Source organism: Anas acuta, chromosome W, assembly GCF_963932015.1.
Source record: "Anas acuta chromosome W, bAnaAcu1.1, whole genome shotgun sequence".
In the NCBI taxonomy this organism is placed as follows: Eukaryota; Metazoa; Chordata; class Aves; order Anseriformes; family Anatidae; genus Anas; species Anas acuta.
The window spans coordinates 20890278-20918051 of record NC_089016.1 but is presented as its reverse complement, the minus strand read 5'-3'; the positions used below and the strand labels follow the sequence as shown (position 1 = coordinate 20918051).

At 46.7% G+C, this 27774-nt stretch overlaps 1 protein-coding gene and 3 long non-coding RNA genes across 5 annotated transcripts in view; 2 read left to right on the top strand and 2 right to left on the bottom strand.

Moving 5' to 3' along the window:
* Positions 1 to 14099, top strand: part of LOC137847062 (uncharacterized) — a 38348-nt gene extending 24249 nt beyond the window's left edge. Inside the window, exon 2 of the long non-coding RNA XR_011090770.1 lies at positions 4567 to 14099. This is a non-coding gene — a long non-coding RNA (uncharacterized lncRNA). The remainder of the gene's footprint in view (positions 1 to 4566) is intronic.
* Positions 1 to 27774, bottom strand: part of LOC137847051 (uncharacterized) — a 750318-nt gene that overhangs the window by 610273 nt on the left and 112271 nt on the right. The gene's annotated exons all lie outside the window — the stretch shown is intronic.
* LOC137847055 (uncharacterized) overlaps positions 1 to 27774 on the top strand; it is a 310848-nt gene that overhangs the window by 207210 nt on the left and 75864 nt on the right. The gene's annotated exons all lie outside the window — the stretch shown is intronic.
* LOC137847024 (homer protein homolog 1-like) overlaps positions 1 to 27774 on the bottom strand; it is a 242478-nt gene that overhangs the window by 164941 nt on the left and 49763 nt on the right. The gene's annotated exons all lie outside the window — the stretch shown is intronic.

Genomic DNA, 27774 nt, shown 5'->3' with positions numbered 1-27774 from the left:
GACAACGCTAGAACATTTTGGCTAGCATTTGCTAAACAACAAATCCTCTTCTCTCTATGTCAGAGTTTCTACAAACAGGTCAAAGCTAATGCCAGTACTCTTCCTTACTAATTCTGTAACTTATCAGTGAATGCTACTTTTGAAGGGTACAGGCTCTTTAGGAAGGTCAGGCAGGGGAGACAAAGTGAGGATGTCACCCTCTATGTGAATGACCAGCTGGAGTGCATGGAGCTCTGCCTGGGGATGGATAAGGAGCTGACAGAGAGCTTATGGGTCAGGATTAAAGGGAGGGCAGTGACAGGGGACATCAGAGTGGGGGTCTGTTACAGGCTACCTGACCAGGAAGACTGAGTGGATTAGGCCCTCTATAGACAGATAGGAGCAACCTCACATTCACAAGCCCTGGTCCTCGTGGGGGACTTCAAACACCCTGATATCTGCTGGAGGGACAGCACAACATGGCACAGGCAATCCAGGAGGTTCCTGGAATGCACTGATGATAACTTCCTTTTCCAAGTGATAGAGGAGCCATTGAGGAGCGGTGCTATGCTGGACCTCTTTCTCACCAAAAAGGTGGAGCTTGTGGGGGATGTGAAACTCAAGGCCTTGTTGAACTTCATGAGTTTCGCACAGGCCTGCCTCTCAAGCCTGTCTAGGTCCCTCTGGCACGAGGGACCTCTGGTCCCTCCCTCTGGTCCCTCCCTTCCCTCCAGCACGTCAACAACACCACATAGCTTGGTGTCATCAGCAAACATGCTGAGAGTGCACTCAATCCCAATGTCCATGTCACCGACAAATATGTTAAACAGTGCCGATCCCAGTACCAACCCCTGAGGGACATCACTCATCACTGGTCTCTACCTGAACATCGAGCCACTGACCACAGCTCTTTGAGTACAACCGTCTAGCCAATTCCTTATCCACCGAGTGTTTCATCTCTCAAATCCTTGTCTCTCTAATTTAGAGACAAGGATGTTGTGCAGTAGAGTATCAAATGCTTTGAATACGACCAAGTAGATGACATTGGTTACTCTTCCCTTACCAAACAATGCTGTGACCCCGTCATAGAAGGCCATCAAATTTGTTGGGCACAATTTGCCCTTAGTGAAGCAATCATTATGCTTCAATGAAGCAATTATTCATGATTACACCCTGCTAAACAACTATTTTCATTAATAAACACAGTGCTGCTTCTCTCTTACGAGTGAAGTGCATAATTCCCATCGCAACTCCGTGTTATCACCAACTGCAAACTCTGTACAGTCACAGAATCACAGAAACTTGGAATCACAGAATGGCTGAGGTTGGAAGGGGCTTCTGGAGATCATCTAGTCCAACCCCCCTGCTGAGCAGGAGCAGCTAGTGCACATTGCACAGGATGGCATCCAGGAGGGTTTTGAGTATCTCCAGATATGGAAACTCCACAACCTCTCTGGGCAACCTGTTCCAGTGCTCTGTCACCCTCACAGTAAAGAAGTGCCCTCTCATATTCAGATGGAACTGTTTCAGTTCCATCTGAAAACTCTTTCAGTTTGTGCCCATTGCCTCTTGTCCTATTGCTGGGCATGATTGAAAAGAGTCTGTCCCCATACTCTTGACACCCTCCCTTCGGATATTTATATACATTGATAAGATCCCCTCTCAGTCTTCTCTTCTCCAAGCTAAACAGGCCCAGTTATCTCAGCCTGTCTTCATATGAGAGATGCTCCAGTCCCCTAATCATCTTCGTAGCCCTCTGCTGGACTCACTCCAGCAGTTCTAAGTCCCTCTTGTACTGGGGAGCCCAGAACAGGACACAGTACTCCAGGTGAGGCCTCACCAGGTCTGAGTAGAGGGGGAGGATCACCTCCCTTGACCTGCTGGCAACACTCTTCCTAATGCACCCCAGGATACCATTGGCCTTCTTGGCCACAAAGGCACATTGCTGGCTCATGGTTAACCTGCTGTCTACCAGGACTCCCAGGTCTTTCTCCACAGGGCTGCTCTCCAGCAGGTCAGCCCCCAACCTGTACTGGTGCATGGGGTTATTCTTCACTAGGTGCAGGGCCCTGCACTTGCCCTTGTTGATCTTCATGAAGATCCTCACTGCTCAGTGTTCCAGCCTGCCAAGGTCCCTCTGAATGGCAGCATAGCCCTCCGGGGTATCAGCCACTCCTCCCAGTTCTGTGTCATCAGCAAACTTGCTGAGGGTGCACTTTATTCCATCATCCAGGTCACTGATGAATAAGTTGAACAACACTAGACCCAGTACTGACCCCTGGGGGACACTGCTAGCTACCAGTCTACAACTAGTCTGCAGCGCTGACCACAACCCTCTGAGCTCTGCCATCCAGCCAGTTCTCAGCCCACCTCATTGTCCACTCATCTATCCCACAATTCCTGAGCTTGGCTATGAGGATGTTATAGGAGTCAGTGTTGAAAGCCTTGCTGAAGTCAAGGTAGAGCACAAACAATGCTCTCCCCTCATCTACCCAGCCAGTTATCCCATCATAGGAGGCTATCAGATTGGTTAAGCTTGATTTCCACTTGGTGAATCCATGCTGACTATTTCTGATCACCTTCTTATCCTCCACATGCTTGGAGATGACCTCCAGGATTAGCTGTTTCATCATCTTTCCACGGATGGAGGTGAGGCTTACTGGCCTGTAGTTGCCTAGGTCCTCCTTCTTGCCCTTTTTGAAGACTGCAGTGACACTGCATTTCTTCCGGTCCTCAGGCACGATGATGGAGAGTGGCCTAACAATAATATCGGCTAGCTCCCTCAGCACTCGTAGGTGCATTCCATGGATTTGTGGGTATCAAGTTTGCCTAAATGATCTCTGACCTGATCCTCCTCGACCGAGGGAAAGTCCTCCTTTCTCCAGACTTCCTCCCTTGTCTCCAGGGTCTGAGATTCCTGAGGTCTGGTCTTACCATTGAAGGTAGAAGCAAAGAAGGCATTCAGTAACTCTGCCTTCTCTGTATCCTTCGTTACCAGGGCACCTGCCCCACTCAGCAGCAGGTCCATATTTTCCCTAGTTTTCCTCTTGCTACTGATGTATTTGAAGAAGCCCTTCTCATTGTCCTTGACATCCCTTGCCAGCTTTAATTCCATATGGGCTTTGGCCTTTCTTGTCACATCCCTGCATACTCTGACAGTGCCCCTATATTCCTCTCTAGTGGACTATCCCTTTTTCCACATGCTGTATACTTCCTTCTTCTGACTGAGCTTTGCCAGTGTGATAAATTAGTGGGGGTTTGTTCATTGTCTTTGAGGAATTTGGAGAATCTGCTGAGGAGATACGGTTGTATAATTTAACGGCCTTGGTAAAGGGGAGGATTAAGCAAGCAGATAGCAGGAGGGGGTATTGGGTAAACATCCTTGAGTGAAACCAGACATCCTGTTCGCCGCTTCACTACCCCCACCTGAACACGAGCACAACGCGTGATCACCAGCAGAAGAACAACGACCCCCCTCTCAACAATAGACTGCGCAGCCTCAGCCAGTTCAACAAGTCCCGATAAGCTGGAACTCACTGCTATAAAACAGCAACCCTGGAAAGGGAAGTTGCGTGCTGTTGCGGAGCGGAGACTCCCCAGCCACCCAGCGCTGTTTTGCTTGTGTCTGCTTACTTGATTAATAAAATAATTTCAATAGACCAGTAAATTGTGTGGTCTAATTTATAACAATTTGGTGCCGTGACTCGGATGAAGGCAATCTGATTGAAAGACCTTCGGAGGGGGCGCCCCGCTGATTTCAGCAGCCTTCGCTAGGACTACTTTCATTCAAATCCTTCGCCGACATTCCCAAAATTAGACTACTTTCATTCAAATCCTTCGCCGACAAACCCAAAATTAGACACAAGCAAATAAAACCGGTAAACCCCAGGCAACCTTTGAGCACGAAGTCCAAACGAAGACCCACGGGGTGGGTAAGTATATGCCGGTGATCCGTTTGGTTGGGGTTGGGTATCCCGGAGCACGACATGTGAGACATCCAAGTGCGGACGAAGCGAGTGTGGACCCCTCGGTAGTGCGGTTCCCACCTCCCACGAGGGACTGGGCCACGAAAAGGGGGAAGCGTTGTGTGTGTGTGTGCGAAGGTGCTCCGGAAGATGGGGCAGAAGAAAAGTAAGCCTTCTGGCCCCATGAGGGGGGAATCCAGTGCTGTAGGGATACCCTCTGTTCCTTCTGATAGTCCGTTAGGACAAATGATTAAGAAATGGAATGCTTCCCCTTCTAGGCGGGGAAAGAGTAAAGTTAAAATGATTTATTATTGTATAGAAGTGTGGGGCAACAAGCCCATCAAAGGGGACAGTGTTTTCTGGCCCCCGTTCGGCTCCTTCAAGGATTGGGTATGCCAAGCCCTCAATATTTATGTTAACTCTAAGGAGCCCTTTAGTCTGGAAGAAAGTGAGTATGCGCACCTCTGGATAAATTCAGATACGAGGACACATCTATAGCCTCTAAAAGAAAAAGGAGGGCGGGATAAAAAGAGAAAGGACTTAGAAGTCCCGACAGCGTCCCCGCCCTATATTCCACCGCCCGCACCAACGGCTCCCGTCCTTAATGGACTCCCCGAATTAGCTAATCCAGGAGAATCGGAATCGGATCATGAAACACAGGGGCCGGTAACCAGAAGCAGGGCAAGAAATCAGAAATCTGCTTTAAGGGAGGGATTATATCCCCTACGAGAAATAGCGATGGGGGGACCCCAGCCAGGAATGGAATATGTGGCCATCCCCATTAACTCCAGGGATGTCCGAGATTTTAAGAAAAGGACAGGAGGAGGGTAAGCAAGCTTTAATGGCAACTGGCATAATGTTTGCAGCTGCTGAGGAATAATTCTAACTGGAATAATAACTGTACATTGTATATTGTATATATAAAAAGCCCGGGCATTTTTGTTAAAGTATTCTTTTATACATATGTTAATATGTAAATATGTAAATATAAGAACTGCCATTGAGGTGTATGTCTAAGGGAACAAAATTTGCCCAGGCATATCATCGGCTCATCAGGTTTAAATGTCCTCAGTGTAATTGTCAACAGGCAGTTAATTTACAGCGGTCTGATTTTACTTGTGTATCTGTATATTGTGGATTTTGGAGGGATTGGGATTGACTAGTAAAGAGCTTCTAGGAAAACAGTGGAATATTAACCACTGTAGATTACAATAGGAAAAGTTCAAAGCAAAGAAATCCCAAGGAAAAGCCCTCTAGGATGTATACTAACACATTGGAGGGATATAGTGGAGTGAGAGGGTACAGAAAGTAAAAGAACTCTTATCAAATATTGTAATCAATGGTGGCCACTTTATAAACTAGAGGATGGAGCGTAGTGGCCCCTAAATGGAACTATTAATTATAACACCATATTAAAGTCAATGTTGTTTTTGTGGAAAGAAGGAAAATGGGATGAAATATGGTATATTGATTGATATGTTGTTTCAGTATCTTGGAGGGAAAAGGTATAGAATTGGACCCTGACTGAGCCCTTGGTGCGGGTATTAGAAAAGTACGGGCTGGAGAAAGATAAAGGAAGTGTTAAAAGGGTTGCTGAAGGTGTTAAAGGTGTGGCATGTAGTATTTAACAGAGCTGTTTGAAATTGAATGAGCAGGGAAAGGGGATGTAGACATTATCTAAGTAACAGTCTAGAAGTTTTGGTATATTTGCATATTTGCTGTGGTGTTTGTTCAGTTTCCCAAGCATCGGGAGGGGGACGGGAGGGGGGAACAGCCTGCTCCACCAGGGGCCTCTCCAGCAGCCGCAGGGGGGCTTCGGCTCCAGCGCCTGGAGCGCCTCCTCCCCCTCATTCAAAGTCAGTCTGCGCTGACTTTGGTGTCTGCGGGGGGGTGTTTCTCGCTCTCCCAACTGCTGTTGAGCAGCAGGTTTTTGTTTGTTTCTTTGTTTGTTTGTTTTCGTGGCTGTGCTCTCACAGAGGCACTGACTGTATTGCTCATGGCTTGGCTCTGGGCAGCAGTGGGCCCCTTTGGGGCCAGATGAAATTGTCCCTTATCTGCCACGGGGAGGTTTCTGGGTTTTTCTCACGGGGGCTGCCACTGCAGTTTCCCACCCCCACACCCCTCACACCCCCCGAACCTTGCCATCAAACCCAATACACTGGGGAACAGCTAGGTCATTACTGACTTGTAAAGTATCAGGGATTAAATTAACTAATGAAACCCTAAAAAGCAATGGGGGCAGAAGGGACTGGGATAACATTGCCACTTTATGGGGATACCAAGCTGAGACCAGGGGATAAAATGATCACTGGGCAATTATTGTATGTACCCAAGGCAGGGACTAACTTGTTGGGAAGGGATTTGATGATGAAACTGGACATTCAAATAGTAAATTGTTAGACTGGAATAACAGTGTTATTAATGGAGTGCTTTCTGGCCCTGAGAGCAAACATACATGTATATTCACCTCTGACTGGAAAGACCCTGAAATGGGGGCGGAAGCAACAATATAGGAGGACAATTTTACCTCAGGGGTTTACAGGGCCACCTATCTATTTGGGTAAATTCTAAAAAAGATTCTGGAGCAATTACAACCTCCCAAGGAGGTATTAATGTTACAAATATGTGTGTGAGGAATGTTTTAACAATTCGTGTCCATAAAGAACAATTCTGTTTGAATCCTGTCTGCCTCTGGGTCCTGCACTGGCAATTTAATTCTTGAACCACAGATGCAGTGTGTCCCAGTCTCCCCCTCATTCTAGTCAATTTATCACGTCTTCAGAAAACACTCCTTAAATTTATGAACCTGTTTGCTTTTGTTATTCCGGACTTCTATTTCTAACAGTTACAGCCTTTTTTCCTGTCTTCTTCGAGATTAACTTAACACTGCTATAGATGTGTCTGTGAATGGCTGGGGAAGAATGTTTTAATTACTCGTGAGGCGTCAAATAAGAAAGCTGTTTGTGTTTGATGTCTGGGAGTTTCAGAACAACTGATAACAACTAGTGACTGTTATGGGATACTATGTAGATCTTTGGTATCTGGCCAGGGGGCCAAGAGATTAAGAGGAAGGAAAAAGAAGCTGAAGGACGGCTGGGAGACAAGACCTGCAGAAAGTGTTCTATAAACTTGGAATGGTGCCGAGTGAGTACAAAGGTGAGAGGAAGACTACGAGCCTTCAGCATGAAAGACCCCTAGAGACCCCCAGAGGAGACTGATGCGCATGCTCCAGTAGGAGGGACTGGACCCCGGAAGCTAATTATAATAACCTGTTTTTTTTAGAAGTAGTAATAAATATGTATTAGTCTAGGAGCATAAAAATCAACTGCTTGATGTAACTGGTGTGTGTCCTGGTGGAGCGGAGACTCCCGGTGCACCCAGCGCTGTTTGCTTACCTCTATTCCTTTATATTCTTTTAATAAATCCTATTTTTTATTTAATCCTAATTTGAATCCTGAGCCATTTATAACAATTTGGGGGCTCGTCCGGGATGGCTATAGTTCCTGAATTCTGACTTAATCTAGGAGAGGCGCCCCACCATTTGGTGGCTCCTGTTTGAGTCAGATCGGGACTAATACCATCCTGAACCTGAATAAAGGTAATCAAAGAATTTGATTTTTTTTGAGCTCCCTTGCCGGCTGTATTTTGCCCGTAATTCTGCGCGCGAAGATCCAGACGAAGACGACAGGGTCGTTTGGATACCGTTCGGTTGGATTCCGGTGTCCGGAATCGAACCGGATGAAGACGACAGTCGTTTGTGGATACCGTCTGGTTCGATCCCAGACGAAGACAGCAGAGACGCTGGTGGATACCGTCCGGTTGGATTCTGGACGAAGATGACTGATTCGTAAGATACTGTCCGGTTGGGTAAAGGTACGGTTGCCAGTGTTTGTGTGTGAGAGTGTAACTGAGACTTCTAAACTCAGCGTGGAGGTCTTTTTGTTTTCTCACTGGTTCTAATCTCCTGTTGGGGGGGCTGGGCCGGTGAAGGGAGTGATACGTGGGTGGGTGACAGGTCCTAAACCCCCTGCAAGACACTCTCACTAGGGGCAACCAAGGGCTGTGGGAATTGCCACTAGTAAAATTCCCGGATGGGTCAGATAAAATCGAAGACCAAGGACCAGAAAGGGAGCAAATTACCAGATATATGACCAAAAAGTCCATAATGAATAATGATTAGAAATTGGAACAATAGGGGCCCCAGAATATTAAAGAGTAAATTGAAAATGATCCAGTATTATATGATAGAATGACCAAAAGAACCCTTAAGACCCCATGTATTTTGGTTGATATTTGGGTCCACGGAGGACGGGGTCTGTCAGGCTTTGAACATTAATAGTAGAATACCCGTGGATCCAGAAAAGAGCAAGCTGAAACATTGGAATTAGAAATTAGAGAGCAATTGATTAAGAATTAATATGTGCTACATTTGTGCCTGTGCTGCACTTATACCACCAGATAACAGGAGCTTCTCGGACCCCGAGAACCAGATCAAAAACAACCTCATGGTACGGACTTTAATTAAGGGGTCTAAGATAAGGAGGAGTGTTCACAAAGGGACAGGTTATGCATATGTATAGGAATGTTCATGTATATGTAACTTTTTACTAAAGCAATTTGCCACGTTAGGCGTGCACGACTTTGGTGGGACTACCCGCCCCGTGCCGCCCAGAACTGAGTAAACATACCTACTTTACAATCTTACTGATTGTGGAGTCATATTTCTGTGAGTCATTTTGGTGAGCCAGGCAGGAGGCACTCTGCTCGGCTGCGGGATCGGCTGCAGCGTGGACGCCCCTAGGTGCACCCTGAGTGTTTTTGCTCGGAGGGGACTCTACTCTCGGCTGCTCACCGCAGGAGCAAAGATCTCCTGAAACTGCAGACAAACGGTATGTTTTCGGCTGCTGGAGAGATACTAACTGGAGTGTTAATAATTGTATGTGTTTTTATGTATGTATTTTGTGTTGAAATTATTTGTGTAAATGTAAGGGTTTGAAACAAAGTGTTACAAGTCACTTCACGAAGAACACAGTCAGAGACAATACTTGTTTGGTTGGTTATCATTCTAAATTATATTCCTGTGGTATGAATGAGATGTGCTGGAGGCCTCTGTGTGCGATTGTGCTGTGTGAGTGAGACGCAGCGTTGCTGCAAAGCGAGTGCAGAGTTCCGATCCGTTGTTCCGTACTCTCCGCAAGGGGAGTGGGCAGAGATGAACGAAGTGCTTGACAGACTGAAAAGAAGTGCTGTTTTATCCAAGTTTTGAGTGGTGGTGCCTAATATATGGGCCCGGTGTATCTTGTGTATCTTGTGTATCCTATTTTTGCTCTTAAATGTTTTGACTGTGACAAGAAAAAGGCAGGAGAATGATATGACATGCTTCCTGCAACATATGAGGCCCGCACAGGCCGAGACCTGGACTTGCTGAGACCTGAACAGGCCGAGAGACCGGAGCGGCGCCGAGAGACTGGAGCGGCGCCGGGAGACCCGAGACACTACGGAGGGACTACCGCTGGACGGAGAGAGCCCTGAGAGACGCTGCAGAGCCACGGACGGCTCTGAGAGACACAGAATAGACCTGACAGAAGCTGCAAAATGCGGGGAAATTAAAGTAATTGCGGTGCGACGCGGGACATCCGAGATCGAGTTGCTACGGGAGACCAGAGGCGTCAGTGGACACCGGCAGCCGACCCTCACCGTGTGGCGAGTCGGCACAGAGCAGAGGGGCGGACATCAGGACCCTGCAGCCTGTCTGACATAACCATGGAGGCAGCGGCAGCAGCTGCTGTGCTGCTTCACTCTAGCATTCTTTTTATAAAAGGTTTATCTTGCAATGCAAAAAAGACTATTAGTCCCCAGATCGGTGTTATAACTATTACTAATGACGACTTAGCTCTATTGCAGGGCAGGAGTGCAGAGACGCAGATTACACTGCCAAATGACCACCGGCAGGCTCTTTCACAAACCTAAGGTTGCAGCTGGCACTGCCTGCAGCCGTATAGCAGACGTTACACTCTCTTTCCTAACTAGTAATCATGTGTCTTATCCATTTGTGGTGAATGGCCAGTGGCAAAAAGAAAAGGGGGGAGACAAAGACAGAAACGGTACAAGGAGGATGCCACTGACACTAAAAGCATGGGTAATAGGAGTAGTATAAGTGACACAGGTGACGGTGCAGGGCACTCTGCCTGCTGCTCGCCCTCGCCTGACTGTGCACTGCTGCCAACGGTGCTAGAATAAAATGTGAAGACTGCTCAGATGGCAGTGATGAGACTGCTTGTGTGAAGAAGATGTGTGAAGAAGATGTGTGCTGAATCTGACTTTGTGTGCAACAGTGGTCAGTGTGTGCCAAACAGATGGCAGTGTGATGGGGATCTGGAATGTGAAGATGGGTCTGACGAAAGTGCTGAGCTGTGTCATATGAGAACAGTGTCATGGAAAAGTGATGGTGAAAAAGACTGTGACAGTGGAGAAGATGAAGAGAATTGTGGCAATGTGACTTGTAGTGCAGCAGAGTTCACATGCAGTAGTGGACAATGTATTTCCAAAAGCTTTGTCTGCAATGGTCAAGGTGACTGCTCCGACCACTCGGATTAATCTTTGGAGCAGTGTGGCCGCCAGCCTGCACCTCCGGTGAAGTGTTCTGTGAGTGAGGTGCAGTGCGGCTCAGGTGAATGTATCTACAAGAAGTGGTGATGTGACAGAGATCCTTATTGCAAGGATGGAAGTGATGAAATTAATTGCCCTTCCTGGACCAGTTCAGATGTGAAGATGGGAACTGTGTCCATGGGAGTAGGCAGTGCAGTGGTGTGAGAGACTGTCTGGATGGCACTGATGAAGCAAACTGTAACAATGTTATTCAGTGCTCTGGACCTGGCAAATTCAAGTGCAGAAGTGGAGAATGAATAGATATCAATAAAGTGTGTAACCAGCAGAGAGACTGCAAGGACTGGGGTGATGAGCCCCTGAAGGAATGCAACATAAATTAATGTGACTGTCCAGCTGGGAAACTGTGGAGATAGTGATGAATGCCAAAACCCTGGTATCTGTAGTCAAATCTGTATCAACCTGAAAGGCTATCAGATGAATCCTGCTACAGGAACCTGGAAAGGGCCATACGGCAAAGCAAATTAGATAACTGTTATTTAACTTGTCAGAAGATAAAAAAGAAAGTGTTTCAACAAGCAGCCACGGGAGGGAAGAATCACTGAACCCTCGATGTGAGGGACTGTACCTTGTTTTACTGACTACTGAAACAGCTGTGAGAACCGCAGAAAGGGACCCATGCATCCAGAATAAAAGGACCAGTAACTACTGAAACATGGAGGGTTGAGTCCACTCCTGGGAAACTGAAACTCAAGCTAAGGAAGAACTAATATTCTGGCAACGAGGCTCTGCATGAATTAAGGATGCCAAATAAAGGGGACAAGCCTGAAGGGAGGAAAGGGAGAAGGCAAGACCGGGGCAGGACCCTCCACTGCCGTGTGTATGGTCTACCGAGGGAGGCAACCCCTATGGGTATTGACTGCCGAGTGAGAAGGCCTCGACTGGACTTCTCCCACACTAAGGTCAGGTTGTCCTGAGAAAATAACATAAGAACCTTTTTTTAACCTATATAAAATTGTGATTCGTTTTCCAGGAGCTGGATCACCCTGACAGGCCGAACGGTAACACAAGCCTGAATCAACCCTGAAGGCGTTTGCCTATTATGATCCAAATACGTGAGCAGAAGACAGATCCTGGGACTATAGAACCACAGTATATATACTTAATAGAATAATTAGGTTATTAGCTGTAATAGAAATAGTTATAAATGATGAGAACTGCTTTGTATCAAAATTGCCTAGCTTTGGATTATTTACTAGCACAAGAAGGAGAAGTCTGTGGAAAATTTAGCTTTAGTGATTGCTGTTTAAAGATTGATAAAAAGGGTGTTTCTTCCTAGTAGCTGATAGAATGTTATGTTCTGGTTTAGGATGAGAAGAATGTTAATAATATGCTGATGTTTTAATTGTTTTTAATTGTTACAGAGCAGTGCTTACACCAAGCCAAGGACCAAGCCAAATTCAGCTTCTCACTGTCCTGCCAGCAGGCAGGCTGGGAGGAGGGCCGGACTGCTCGGGGTTAGGCTGGGCATCGGACAGCAGGTGGTGAGCAATTGCATTGTGCATCACTCGTTTCGTACACATTATTACTAGTAGTACTATTATCATCATTATTGTTATTATTTTTATTGTTATTATCTTCTTGTTTTTATCTCAACTCACAGGCTTCACTTTCCCATTTCTCTCTCCCATCCCAGAGAAGGAGGGGGGGGAGGTGAGCAAGCAAACACAAACCTGGAAGGATATGGAATGGGATTTATTTCCATGGCTGCCTGGTGGACCATGGGTTAAAAGAGTGTTATTTTTATTGTGATGTGGTGTAAAGATGTTATTGTTTATACCTTGTATGATACCTTGTCTTACATTATTAATGCACCGGGTGATAAATAGTACATTGGTAATAACTTCATTAAAAAAGGAAGGGAATATGTCAATTATGATGTTTAAGAATTGGACCCTCCAAGAACGGACTGATGAAATCCAGTTAACAACAGAAGAGACACGAATTGTTGATATTAAAAAGAAGATAAGGGATTGTGAGGAATGTGTTAACAATTCGTGTCCATAAAGAACAGTCCTGTCTGCCTCTGGGTCCTGCACTGGCAATTTAATTCTTGAACCACAGATGCAGTGTGTCCCAGTCTCCCCCTCATTCTAGTCAATTTATCACGTCTTCAGAAAACACTCCTTAAATTTATGAACCTGTTTGCTTTTGTTATTCCGGACTTCTATTTCTAACAGTTACAGCCTTTTTTCCTGTCTTCTTCGAGATTAACTTAACACTGCTATAGATGTGTCTGTGAATGGCTGGGGAAGAATGTTTTAATTACTCGTGAGGCGTCAAATAAGAAAGCTGTTTGTGTTTGATGTCTGGGAGTTTCAGAACAACTGATAACAACTAGTGACTGTTATGGGATACTATGCGGATCTTTGGTATCTGGCCAGGGGGCCAAGAGATTAAGAGGAAGGAAAAAGAAGCTGAAGGACAGTTGGGAGACAAGACCTGCAGAAAGTGTTCTATAAACTTGGAATGGTGCCGAGTGAGTACAAAGGTGAGAGGAAGACTACAAGCCTTCAGCATGAAAGACCCCTAGAGACCCCCAGAGGAGACTGATGCGCATGCTCCAGTAGGAGGGACTGGACCCCAGAAGCTAATTATAATAACCTGTTTTTTTTTAGAAGTAGTAATGAATATGTATTAGTCTAGGAGCATAAAAATCAGCTGCTTGATGTAACTGGTGTGTGTCCTGGTGGAGCGGAGACTCCCGGTGCACCCAGCGCTGTTTGCTTACCTCTATTCCTTTATATTCTTTTAATAAATCCAATTTTTTTATTTAATCCTAATTTGAATCCTGAGCCATTTATAACATGTGGATCATTTTAAGGAAAAGCGATACTCCCTGATGGGAGAGAAATGATGAATAAAGTGATAATGAGGCAAATATTAACTGTTTTACATCAAAAAGTCGTTGGGAGGTGCAAGCAATGTGTGATGTTGTGCTAAGAAAGCATGTCTGTGTAGGAATATATACTTTAGGGAAGCACACATGCAGAGGATGTACTACATGTCAAAGGGTAAATAAAAAGGTCTTCTGTAACTGATCTAGAGGGGGACGGGAGCCAGGGCTTTGACCTTTCCAAAGTATACAGGTAGACTTTACTGAGTTACTTGTTTGTCCTAATTGACCACGTGACTGGATGGGTGTAAAGCTTTACTGCAAGGGTTAAAGCAGGCCTTAGAGATTGAGTGGGATTTTCACAGCCCCTGGCACCCCTCCTCTTCTGGAAAGGTAGAGTGAATGAATGGTGAAATTAAGAAACAACTAACAAAACTTGTGCTGGAAACTAAGGCTTCTTGGATAAAATGCTTACCCCTTGCACTGTTAAACATATGGACGCAGCCCAGAACTGATGTAGGAATTTCTCCTTTTGAAATGCTATATGGTATGCCCTATGACTTGGAATTGCCACTTGATCACCCTCAATTCTAATTAAGACTTGGAAAGAGACTTTTTTAACACCACGATGGGGAAGGCCCCTATGTTGTTTTGCTTACCACAGAAACGGCTATTTGAACTGCAGAGAAAGGATGGACGCATGCCAGCCGTGTGAAAGGACCAATCCGGGAAGGTAAATGGGAGGCGGCTCCAGGCCCTGACGATTTGAAGCTGACACTAAGACGGACTCGATAAGTATTGTGTATCATCTGTGTATCGTGGGAAGGGGAGGAGGCCCTGTTTCAAAGGCTCCCTAGTAGGTTCCCCTGAAGAACACTGCTGCTGCCAAGAAGAACCGATACCTTGTAGTTCGCTGCAACCGAACTGACAAGCGAGGCAGAGAAGTGAAAACGGTAGGGGACTGAGGGGCCGACAATTTAAAAACACCCTGGAGAGATGGGCTCCGACCACCTCCTATGATACATGGGAGTCAGTATCATCGTTTTGGTCAGCTATGGGTCTCCGCATCCCCACCAGCCTTTTACATGGAGCTTGATCAGATGGAAGGATCAATTCGTCATCCAGCAAACAACGACAGCAGGTGCCCCCAGTTTCTGTATCACATTATGTGACCTGGTGTCAGTGCAGCCATGCTTTAACCGATCAGGATTTTATTTCTGCCCAAGTTCTAACCCGGGAAAGGGGTACTGTAAATGCCCGAACGTGTATTGTTGTGCATACGGGGGGTGTGAAACCATTGCTACAGACTGGACACTCAGGGCTGGATAAATTCTTACAAGTGGGATATGGGCTGCAAGGTTGTAACCGACAAGTGGATCCCCGTTACAGGTGGCGAGGGCATGGTATAGGGTATACAGGAACCTTCCACGGAAATAAAGAAATTTTCAAGGTTCTATATATAAATATAACAAACTCGGACGATACTAGCTGGGTACTAGGAAAAATGTCAGATTTTACGAACACGGAACAGATAGGGGAGGACTCATACTAATAAAAAGGAGGATGCTGATAGGCCCCAGGCAGTAGGACCAAATGAGGTATTGTCAGAAAATGTCCAGGGAATCCAGCCTGCGGAAAATACTACAGTGTCAACCCTCAGCAGCCCTGCAAGCTCAGGTAAAGCCAAGAATGATAACATAGCTGATGGGGGGTCATGAATGCCAGCTACCAATTATTAAACAAAACAAACCCAAATGTAACAAAACACTGTTGATTATGCTTTAGTATAAGGCCTTCATATTATGATGCTATTGGGGATCCTGGGGAGCCCACCCGCACAAACGAGAACAACTTTCTACATTGCAGTTGGGGAAAAGACATAAGGGTAACACTACCACAAGTCACTGGAGGTGGTAGGTGTGTACAGTTCCTAGTGGGAAGTGTCACCTATGTAATATCACGGAGAATAGAAAACAATCAGCTGAGTGGTTAATCCCAGCCAACAACGCTAGGTGGGTTTGTTCGTCAGTGGGCGTAACTCCTTGTCTATCACTAAAACTCTTTAATGCGTCTCGTGATTTTTGTATAACAGGTGATAATTATACCAAGGATTCTATACCACCTTGAGGATTATATGTACCCAAATTGAACAATCCATCTCGGCCCTGGAAAATCTATCAGGTCGCTTTCAGAGGTAGTGTTACAAAATCGTAGGGGATTAGATTTGGTATTTTTTACGACAGGGCGGGCTGTGTGCAGCCCTGAAAGAGGAATGTTCTGTATATGCTGATCACACTGCAGTAGTGAGAGACACAATGACCAAATTATGGGAAGGGTTAGAAAAACGAAAAAGGGAAAATGAAGCCCGCCAGAATTGGTACGAATCCTGGTTTAATTACTCACCTTGGCTTATTACCCTGCTATCAACTATAGCAGGGCCCTTGTTGTTACTTATATTAGCACTGACTTTTGGACCATGTATATTCAATCGAGTAATTGCAATTGTGAAAAATCAATTAGAAGCTGCTCATCTTATGCTTGTGCATGCTAAGTATGAATCTCTTGAGCAGGAGAAGGACAACGCAGAAACTTCGATGCTCAGCAAGCAAATATTGCAAAAATTCAATGAACAAAATATGTTAAAAAAAGAAAAAGGAGGGATTGTGATAAATTAGTGGGGGTTTGTTCATTGTCTTTGAGGAATTTGGAGAATCTGCTGAGGAGATAAGGTTGTATAATTTAACGGCCTTGGTAAAGGGGAGGATTAAGCAAGCAGATAGCAGGAGGGGGTATTGGGTAAACATCCTTGAGTGAAACCAGACATCCTGTTCGCCGCTTCACTACCCCCACCTGAACACGAGCACAACGCGTGATCACCAGCAGAAGAACAACGACCCCCCTCTCAACAATAGACTGCGCAGCCTCAGCCAGTTCAACAAGTCCCGATAAGCTGGAACTCGACTGCTATAAAACAGCAACCCTGGAAAGGGAAGTTGCGTGCTGTTGCGGAGCGGAGACTCCCCAGCCGCCCAGCGCTGTTTTGCTCCCTATTATTACCTATTACTAACAAGCTAGAGAAGTGAGAACAACTTTATCATTGGTTCCTGCACCCACCCCGGTTTGGGGTATGACCTCTCCAATAAATCAATCATCAGCAGAAATAACTGTGGGACTATCGGAGCAGAGTGCTGATGGGGAGTGGGGGCTGCCCTCCCCACCCCCCGCGTCGAAAAATCTTGATAAAGCTGTGCTGCCAGCATCGGTGCCGCTGCCAGGCAGCAATAAATCCACTCAGGATGCTTTGCCAATGAGAGGTGCAGCAGCAGCTTGCGAAAATCGACCTTCACTGAAGGAGCTGATGGGTACACTGCAAAGAAAACAAGACCTGATTAACAGACTGGAGACTCAGCTAGCAAAACAGAAACAGCTGAGGACTGAGGAACTCAAAATTGTTCAAGAGGAAGCTGCCAAGATCAAGGAGTGGGTAACATCTAAGCTGAGAGAGCTTGAGCTAGAAAACTACCGCCTGAAAAACTGTAATCAGAGGCTGACGGAGAAAATTAAAGCCCTTCAGGATACATTGCAAGGTATGACCAGCATTTCTCCCTCTAAATCTCTTTGGAGCTGTAATTCTCTGAAGTCCAGAGCAACACAGACTTCTTTACCTGAGAAGATAGACCAGAAATCTATGCTTCTTGCACCTGGTTTCAGGCAGCTATGTCAAACAAGACCTACCAAACGTGTCTTCTCTACAACAAGCATCGTCCTTGCCAATGACACCTTCACTGAGGATGGAGAGGACAAATCTCTGCTTTCTCAGAACACACTGAAGCTCATGTCTGACCCATCAAGCTGGAATGTCTCTGCAGAAAAAGACATATTTTCAACCATAAGCTCTGAACACAGGTTAGGGTGCTCTGATCCTGTGCCTCTGGACCCTCCTATGAGAAGTTCCATGACAGTGTTCCCACATTGCCCAATTGAGGAATTTAGAAAAATATTGTTGCCAGTAGTTGGCTTCAAGGATAAGGTCTATGTGACTGCTAATCACAAGGGGGTTGTTTTCTTGCAGGTGGGGTTGTTTTCTTGTAGTTGTTTGTCTGAGTGCTTTTGACCAATAATCTTGTGTGAGACACTATCTGCCCCTGTAAAGTTCACTATAAAAGTCAGGCTATTCGGGTAATAAAATGGAGCATGATCTGACTCTACTGGTGTCTATCGTGCTTTCGGCCGTTCTTCCTGAAACAAGCGGGCAGTCCCCCAGACACGGTAATGAATACTATGACCAGGACTAGGAGGGCCCTGCCTCCAGCCAGGGGGAGGAAAGGGACAGTCAGGCTTATTGGACTGTGTGGATTCAATGGCCTGGCACATCAGACCCACAGGAGTACAAGGCTCTAGTGGACACTGGTGCACAGTGTACCCTAATGCCATCAACCTATAAAGGGGCAGAACTCATCTCTATCTCTGGAGTGACAGGGGGATCCCAGCAGTTAACTGTATTGGAGGCTGAAGTGAGCCTAACGGAATGAGTGGCAAAAGCACCCTCTTGTGACTGGCCCGGATGCTCCGTGCATCCTTGGCATAGACTACCTCAGGAGAGGCTATTTCAAGGACCCAAAAGGGTTCCAGTGGGCTTTTGGCATAGCTGCCTTGGAGACAGAGGTCATTAAGCAGTTGTCCACCTTGCCCGGTCTCTCGGAGGACCCTTCTGTTGTGGGGTTGCTGAGGGTCGAAGAACAGCAGGTGTTCATTGCTACCACTGCAGTGCACTGGTGGCAATAGCGTACCAACCAAGACTACCTGATTCCCATCCATAAGCGCATTCATGAACTTGAGAATCAAGGAGTGATCACCAAGAGTAGCTCACCCTTTAATAGTCCCATATCATAGAATCATAGAATATCTGAGCTGGAAGGGACCCACAAGGACCATCAAGTCCAACTCTTCAGTCCCCAAAGGACCACCCAAAAAATCAGACCACGTGTCTGAGAGCATTATCCAAATGCTTCTTGAACTCTGGCAGGCTCAGTGCCGTGACCTGGGGAGCCTGTTCCAGTGCTCGACGACATTCTTGGTAAAGAACCTGTTCCTGGTATCCAGTCTGAACTTCCCCTGTCCTAGCTTCAAGCTGTTCCCTTGGGTCCTATCGCTGGTCACCAAAGAGAAGAGATCGGCGCCTGCCTTTCCGCTCCCCCCCGTGAGGAAGTTGTAGACCACAATGAGGTCTCCCCTCAGCCTCCCCTTCTCCAGGCTGAACAAACCAAGTGACATCAGCTGCTCCTCATATGTCTTTCCCTCTAGGCCCTTCACCACCCTTGTAGCCCTCCTCTGGACACTCTCCAATAGTTTCACATCCTTTTTTTACTGTGATGCCCAAAACTGCACACAGTACTCGAGGTGAGGCTGTGCCAGTGCAGAGTAGAGTGGGACAAGCACTTCCCTCGACCATCTAGCAATGCTGTGCTTGATGCACCCCAGGATACGGTTGGCCCTCCCAGCTGCCAGGGCACACTGCTGGCTCATATTCAGCTTGCTGTCGACCAAAACCCCCAGATCTCTCTCTGCGGGGCTGCTCTCCAGTGTCTCATGCCCCAGTCTGTACGTATAGCCAGGGTTGCCCCTTCCCAGGGCAGGACCCGGCATTTGCTCTTGTTAAACTTCATAGAGTTGGTAACTGCCCAGCTCTCCAATCTGTCCAAATCTTTCTGCAAGGCCTCACCACCCTCAATGGAGTCAGGACCTCCACCCAACTTGGTATTGTCCACGATCTTGCCCAGAAAACCTTCAAGTCCTTCATTCAAATTGTTTATGAAAACATTGAAGAAGACTAGTCCTAAAATGGAGTCCTGAGGAACGAACCCCACTAGTGACAGGTCGCCAGCCTGAAGTAACCCCATTTACAAGAACCCTCTGGGCCCGACTCGTCAGCCAATTCTTCACCCATCTTATTATGCTTTAATCTAACTGTATTCTGGTCATTTTGTCCAGAAGGATACTGTGAGAGACAGTATCGAAAGCTTTACTGAAATCCAAAAGATTACATCGACTGGCTTCCTTTGGTCAACTAGCTGGGTGATCTTGTCATAGAAGGAAATTAAGTTTGTTGTACGTGACCTTCCCCTAGTGAACCCATGTTGGCTCTGACCAAGGACTGCGTTGTCCTTTAGGTGTTTTTCAATAACTCCCAGAATAATCTTCTGAGATGTGGCCAGTGTGAAAGTCTAATGAGACTAACTGTGGACTATTGTGGCCTGAATGAAGTTACGCTACTGCTGAATGCTGCTGTGCCAGACACGCTAGAACTTCAATACGAACTGGAGTCAAAGGCTACCAAGTGACTATTGATATTGCTAATTCATTATTTTTTCAATCCTTTTGGCAGCAGAGTGCAGGCCACGGTTTGCTTTCACTTGGAGGGGCGTCCAGTACACCTGGAATCAACTGTCCCAGGGGTGGAAACACAGCCCTCCCCATTTGCCATGGACTGATCCAGACTGCCTTGGAACAGGATGATGCTCCTGAACACCTGTAATATTTTGATGACATCATCCACTGGGGAAAAAAAGTAGGGCAAAAAGTATTTTTGAAATCAGATTCTTTCCAATAACATTTTGGCACATCCACTGATGTGGATAGCATCTCTATGACCAACCACTTAATCCTAATAATCAGTCCATTCAGGAAAAAAAATTAACCACTGTACGTGTGTCAATCTCAACTGAATGCTCAGGAAGCCCATACACATGATGTTCCAGAGCTGGAATAAGAGAATAAAGGCGGGGAGGATCCTGCAAGCATGCACTGCAAGATAACTGCAGACAGCACTAACAACTTAGCCATCATATAAAATCACATGAGCTAGGTGCACCATACCTATGGAATATATGGCTCTTGCTATTAAATAAAACAAAACAGAACAGAACAAAATCGCATAACTGTGAAGAGGTATGAGAAGATACCGGAAGATCATGCCCAGTCGGCATCTGTTCATGAAAGGCAAGTCCTGTCTGACAAGCCTCATCTCCTTCTATGACCGGGTGACCCGCCTGGTGGATGAGGGAAAGGCTACTAGACTTCATCAAAGCCTTTGACACATTCTCCCATGGTATTCTCCTGGAGAAGCTGGAAGCCCATGGCTTGGACAGGGACACTCTTTGCTGGGTTAAAAACTGGCTGGAAGGCCTGGCCCAGACAGTGGTGGTGAATGGCATTAAATCCAGCTGTCGACCGGTCACAAGTGGTGTTCCCCAGGGGTCGGTGTTGGGGCCAATCCTCTTTAATATCTTTATTGATGATTTGGATGAGGGAATTGAGCGCACCCTCAGTAAGCATGCAGATGACACCAAGTTGCGGGAAGTGTTGATCTGCCGGAGGGCAGGAAGGCCTTGCAGAGGGACCTGGACAGGCTGGATGGACGGGCAAAGGCCAACGGCATCCTGGCTTGTATCAGGAATAGTGTAGCCAGTAGGACCAGGGAGGTGATCGTCCCCTTGTATTCTGCTCTGGTGAGGCCACACCTCGAGTACTGTGTTCACTTTTGGGCCACTCACTACAAGAATGACATCAAGGCCCAGGAGTGTGTCCAGAGAAGGCCTACAAAGCTGGTGAAGGGCCTGGAACACAAGTTCTATGAGGAGCAGCTGAGGGAACTGGGGTTGTTTAGTCTGGAGAAGAGGAGGCTGAGGGGGAGACCTTGTCGCTCTCTACAACTACCTGAAAGGCAGTTGTGGGGAGCTGGGGGTTGGCCTCTTCTCACAGATAACTAGTGATAGGACTAGAGGCATTGGTCTCAAGTTGTGCCAAGGGACATTTAGTTTGGAAATTAGAAGACGTTTCTTCTCAGAAAGAGTGGTTAGGCATTGGAACAGGTTTCCCAGGGAGGTGGTGGAGTCACTGTCCCTGGGAGCATTTGAGGAAAGGTTGGACGTTATGCACAGGGACATGGTTTATTGACTGATATTTGTGGTAAGGGGATGGTTGGACCAGTTGATCTTGGAGGTCTTTTCCAGCCTTAATGATTCTATGATTCTAAGATTCATTTTAACTCATTCTTCTTCTGTCTGAGCTTCCCATTTATAGGAAACCAGTGTAGTGTGGTGGTATAATTATTAATATTTAAGATTTGAGAGGTCTGTCTGAGAAATTCTGGTGTTTCCGCTTGAGTGGGCAGCTGAGCTCCAACACAACCGCTCTCTCACTCCCCTCCTCAAAGAGGAACAGGGAGAAAATACGATGAAAAGGGCTCAAAGGTTGAGATAAGGACAAGGAAATCACACAGTAATTATTGTAACGGGCAAAACAGACTCGGCATAGGGAGACAGTAAGATTTATTGCTTATTACTAACAAGGTAGAGAAGTGAGAAACAAAGGAAAGAAACCAAAACACCTTCCTCCCCATCCACGCTCTTCCACCTCCTCCCCCCGTTGGCAGGACAGAGCAAAAGGCTGAGATGTCCTTGGCTTAGTATAAGCACTGCTCTGCAACAATTAAAGCATCGGGGTGTTATCAGAACTCTTCTCATCCTAAGCCAAAACACAGCATTCCACCAGCTACTAGGAAGAAAATTAATTCTGTTCTAACTGAAACCAGGACAGGTCCGTACCACGGGGTCCATCCCTCAGGAGCAAACTGGTCCAAGCTGGGTCCTCCACGGGCAGCAGCTCCTGCCAGGTCACCTGCTCCTGCGTGGTCTCCTCTCCATGGGCTACAGTTCCGGTCCGGAATCTGCTCCGTCAGGGGTCTTTCACAGGCGGCAGCCTCCGTCGATGCAGGTCCACCTGCTCCACCGTGGTCTCCTCCACAGGCTGAAGTGTGGAACCCTGCTCCACCGTGATACTCCATGGGCTGCAGGGGGATAGCCTGCTTCACCATGGTCCTCACCACAGGCCGCAGGGAACTTCTGCTCCGGTGCCTGGAGCACCTCTTCCCCTCCTTCTTCACTGACCTTGGCGCCTGCAAGGCTGTGCCTCACTCCCTTCACTCTCCCGGCTGCTGTGTGTCGCAGTGTTTTTTCCCCTGTCTTAAATATGCTCTCACAGAGGCGCAAAACAGCATCGCTTATTGGCTCGGCTCTGGTCAGCAGTGGGGCCCTTGCCAAACATGGGGCAGCTTCTAGATCCTTCTCACAGAAGACATCCCTATGGCCCCCTTCTACCAAAAGCTTGCCACGTAAACCCACTACAGAAGTGTATCTTAACTAAATGACCATTCAACTGAATGCTAACAGTCTGTGATTTTTTTGCAACTCCCCACTTCTGATCTGAAATGATACTGGCTGTGCCATTCATACAGGCTCCACCAAGAGCCATCTCTCCACATTGTCAATTTATTCACTGATTCCTTATTAGAATTGTGGCAGTTAACAAGCTACTTAAGGAGTCCGTTCTTCCCAGGGATGGATACCTAGCCTTGTTAGCATTGGAATTCCATTCCATTTGAAATCCATGGAAACCTGGCTTTAACACTGGAATGACTAGTTTTCCTCATTTTCTTTTTAAAACCAAAACTGTACATAAATTGTGTCTCTGCAATCACTGGGCAGAAAACAGAGGAACAGAGGTGGGAAATGCTGCCCAAATGTTCTCTCACTACGATCATAGTTAATAGATCTTGTGTTTTTACATATGCGTTATTATATGTCTTATATGTGTTTTTACATATGTTACACATATATTACATATATACATATACGCACATATAGATGCACTTTAAAGATATTACACAATGCTAAACAAGCTACACAGACAAGACTGACCTATCATTTTAAATTTCTTAAAACAGTAATAAAAGACACACACAATTCAGAACAAAGTTATATAGGATACAAGGATAGGAGTTGGACTCGATGATCCTTATGGGTCCCTTCCAGCTCGGGATAGTCTATGATTCTATGATTAACGTTAAATCATCATATTTTGAGTACACCAAAGCAAACAGATTCTGCCCTAAATATCTTACATTCAGAGCAAACCCCTTGGCCCTGATCACATCACCAGGCACAAAAGATGCAAAAAGCACTCGGAAGCCAAGAACTGTCCTTTGTCTCACCTCCTCCTCAGATGCCTAACAGCAGGTGGGGAAGGCTTTAACATACTAACTTAAAATTCATGAGATTGATGGAATAAATGATTTTGGTAATTTCAGTGCATGACAGATGCTTCCAATTTATTTCTTAATTTCCCAAACAAATTCAGGATAACAGTAGAGAAGTTTTAACTGAATCCATTAGTTGTATTACTATTTCTATGAATACAATGAAAACCTGAATGACGGTGTTCCAATCATTTTCCTTCAAACAAGCAATGAATCAAATTCAAATCAAATGAGGCTGACTGGCCTATAGTTTCCTGGGTCGTCCTTCTTGCTCTTTTTGAAGACTGGAGTGACGCTGGATTTCTTCCACTCCTCAGGCACCTCTCCTGTTCTCCAAAACCTTTCAAAGATGATGGAGAGTGGCCTAGCAATAACATTGGCCAGCTCCCTCAGCACTCGTGGGTGCATCCCATTGGGGCCCATGGATTTGTGGTGTGAGAAAAATCTCAACAATTTTTAAAAAATACAGGAGGAACCCTTGAGGTACACTTTTTCATTTATCAGGGAAATAGCTTTTTCTGAGAAGCCCCAACTCCCCTATTCTGAATTTATAACGGCAATCTCTCCTCCTATTTCCACTCCGGATATTCCTATTTGAAGTGGCCGGCCCGGCCACACTTAAAACATCTTCTCAAAGCCTGTCCCTGCTAGGATTTAGGCTGCAACACAGGTAGCTTTCCTTGCCTGCCATTCCTTCATCTCTCTTCCTCTCCTTTCCATCCTGGGCCCAACTCCTCCTGAAAGTTCCTCTATCTCTAGTCCTCTGCCTCACTACTCAGTATGCTGTGAATACCATTTGTTTCGCTCTCTACTTTTGCTTCTTATCTCCCCTCCTGGCATACACCTTCATACTACCTACACTGTTCACTCCATCCTTCCACCTTCTGGAGATTTTTCTGCATATCTGGCCAGGCTTTAATCGCAAAATGAACTTTAAAGAGCCCTTGGGCTATCGGGTCCTCAGGATTCATCCTCGAGTACTTTCTAATTCCGACCCCGATCTCTCATATGATTTCTATGTTGTGGGTTGTTATTATCACAGTTAGATAAGTGGATATTTCTGCTCTATCGGAATTACACTCGGTCTGGGGGGGGGGTGTTAGTTCTTTCCCATTCTTGCATACCTCCCTGCCAAAACATTCCCCTCCTAAGCATTCTTCTCCAGTGAATAACATACTCAAGATTTACATTCCCCCCCCCGAACCAGGAATACAAATTAGGCCTTAGAAATGGATCTGACTGTTCTGCTAGGCCCTCGATTAAAGACTTCATTTCCTTCTTAAAACTTCTAACCTCTCTGCTAGTAAGAGGGGGAGTGGCACCAGCCCTGCGGCACCCCCGCATGGCCCCGAGGCCCCACCGGGACCCCCCTGCCTCTGCTCCCGTTGCTCTGCGCTCCCCGGCACGACTTCTCCAGGGACAGCGTCAATTGCTCCTCCTGGAGCAGCTGCTGCTGCCCCAATATTAGGAGCAATATTAGGATTATAGAGAGCATAACTTGATTCCTCCTCTGAAAAAGGAGTCTTATTGTTTAATTATAAATGTCAAGCCTGAATTTTCATCAGACCCCTATTTTGGCCAAAATACTGAAGTTCCTTTTATTGGCTTTTTAGGCTAGACAATTATGCATTATCGAACCATTATTTATTTATTTATTTATTTAAACTCTTTTTCCCTAGCTTTTGGGTTGTTTTTCCAAATCCTTATCATTTTCCCCAAAGGACTAACAAGCTAGAGAAGACTATCTTTAGGCACGATCCTGGGGTCTCCACCTCTACCCTCCTGACTCTTGGAACCCTTAATCCCCATCTCTTCCTGAGGTGCTGCTATGGACTTCACCACCCACAGGGTACCACACGCCTTCACGTAGGATTAGGACAGAGGTGGGGTGTACTGCCGAGCACCTCACTTCACCATGCTCGGGGCACCATACACCTAAGGGCCCAAGCCCCCGAGACTCTCTTTCGCTCATCTCTCTTTCGCTTCGTCCATCTCCGGCCACGCCCCTTGCAGGGCTACGGAACCATGGGTCGAGACTCCACACTCACTTTGCACTAAAAGTATATGTCATACACACTCCACACAAGAGTCTCCCCGAACCCAACCCGAGGCAAGATACAGTAAAGTTTCCCTTACCTCGGTCCATGCACGGACTTCCTGGTCCGGGCTATCAGCAGTAATGCCTGTGTCTGTACTGTGCCTGGGCTGTGTCTGTGGTATGTCAGTGCTGGCCTGCCTTTTCCGCAGTGCGTTGCAGAGCCTGTCTTCATATTTAAAAGTCTCGGTCCTTTGCCGGCCATGCCGAGACAACCCACCACCCCGACAGGACCACTGAAAACAGCGGGGTGCACCTTCCTGTCTGTGGTGGCAAGAACTCTCTGGGAGGCGACAAGATCCCAGACGAGCCCCCAGATTGTGAGAAAAAAAAATCAATAATTTTCTTCAGACAGGACCTTCTGTGAGGCTATTTTATTTGTGATTGCAATGGTTGGCATCCTGCCAATTAGGAGCGCATTTTAGTAAACATATCATAACCTTTTATTCCCTATTACCCGACACATGATCACCTCCCCTGTTTCCTCATTGGCTGAGTACTACAGGTTCACAAGCTATTCGATGCTCCTCTATACCATATATGTACAATTTTTTTTGATCAACCCTTTCATTTCTCCCTTTTCCGTTTTTTTTTTCGTTTGTTTTTTTTTTTTTTTCTCTTTTCTTATGTTTTGAGAACTTGTGATCTTTGTTTTTTTACTGTTCTCACACTGCTCATCCTGTTTTTCTCAAGCTTCTACCTTATTTTGGAACAGTGAGGCCTTCTACTGTCCACTTATCTACTTAGCATTTCTCTTTGTTCTGACTACACAACTACCTTTGAAGACAGAAGGTTAGTTTTCTACTGCAAAAACACACTCTACTTTGAAAACACGTTCTACTGCAAAAACACAACTTAGTTTCTCACAGTGGGTATCAAGTTTGCCTAAATGATCTCTAACCTGATCCTCCTCGACCAGGCTGTCCCCCTGCAGACCATGGAGGAACACAGTGGAACAGAAAACCACGCTGCAGACTGTAGAGGAGCCCACGGTGGAGCAGGTGGATCTGACCTGAAGGAGGCTGCAGCCTATGGAGGGCCCTCGCAGGAGCAGGCTCTGGGCCAGACGTGCCACCTGTGGAGAGGAACCCACAGTGGAGCAGGTGACCTGGAGGGAGCTGTCACCCATGTGGGACCCATGCTGGAGCAGTCTCTTCCTGAAGGACTGCACCCCATGGTACGGACCCATATTGGAGCAGTTCTTGAAAAACTGCGGTCTGTGGGAAGATGTAGTGGGTTTACGTGGCAAGGTTTTGGTAGCAGGGAGCCATAGGGGTGGTTTCTGTGAGAAAGATCTAGAAGCTGCCCCATGTTTGGGAAGGGCCCCATTGTTTTCCAGATCTGAGCCAATAAGTGATGTTGTTTTGCGCCTCTGTGAGAGCATATTTAAGACAGGGGAAAAAAAAATGCTGCACCACTCAGCAGCCGGGAGAGTCAAGGGAGTGAGAAACAGCCTTGCAGGTGCCAAGGTCAGTGAAGAAGGAGGGGGAGAGGTGCTCCAGGCCCCGGAGCAGAAGTCCCCTGCGGCCTGTGGTGAGGACCATGGTGAAGCAGGCTGTCCCCCTGCAACCCATGGAGTACCACGGTGGAGCAGGGTTCCACGCTGCCGCCCGTGGAGGAGACCACGGTGGAGCAGGTGGACCTGCACCGACGGAGGCTGCCGCCTTTGAAAGACCCCTGCCAGAGCAGATTCTGGGCTGGACCTGTAGCCCGTGGAGAGGATCCCATGCTTGAACAGGGGAAGTGAGTGAGCTTGAAGGAGCAGCAGATGACAAAGTGCTACGGACTGCCTGTAACCCCCATTCCACATTCCCCTGCACTGCTTGGCAGGAGGAGGTAGAAGAGGGTGGACGGGGGGAAGGTGTTCTGGGGCCTCCAGCACAAGAAAGATGTGGACCTCTTAGATTGGGTCCAGAGGAGGGCCACCAAGATGATCAGAGAGCTGGAACACCTCTCCTAGGAAGAAAGGCTGAGAGAGCTGGGACTGTTCAGCCTGGAGAAGAGAAGGCTCCGTGGAGACCTCATTGCGGCCTTTCAATACTTAAAGGGTTCTTTTAAAAAGGATGGAGAGGGACTCTTTACTCATGTGGCTAATGATAGGACAAGGCGGAATGGTTTTAAACTAAAAGAGGGGGGA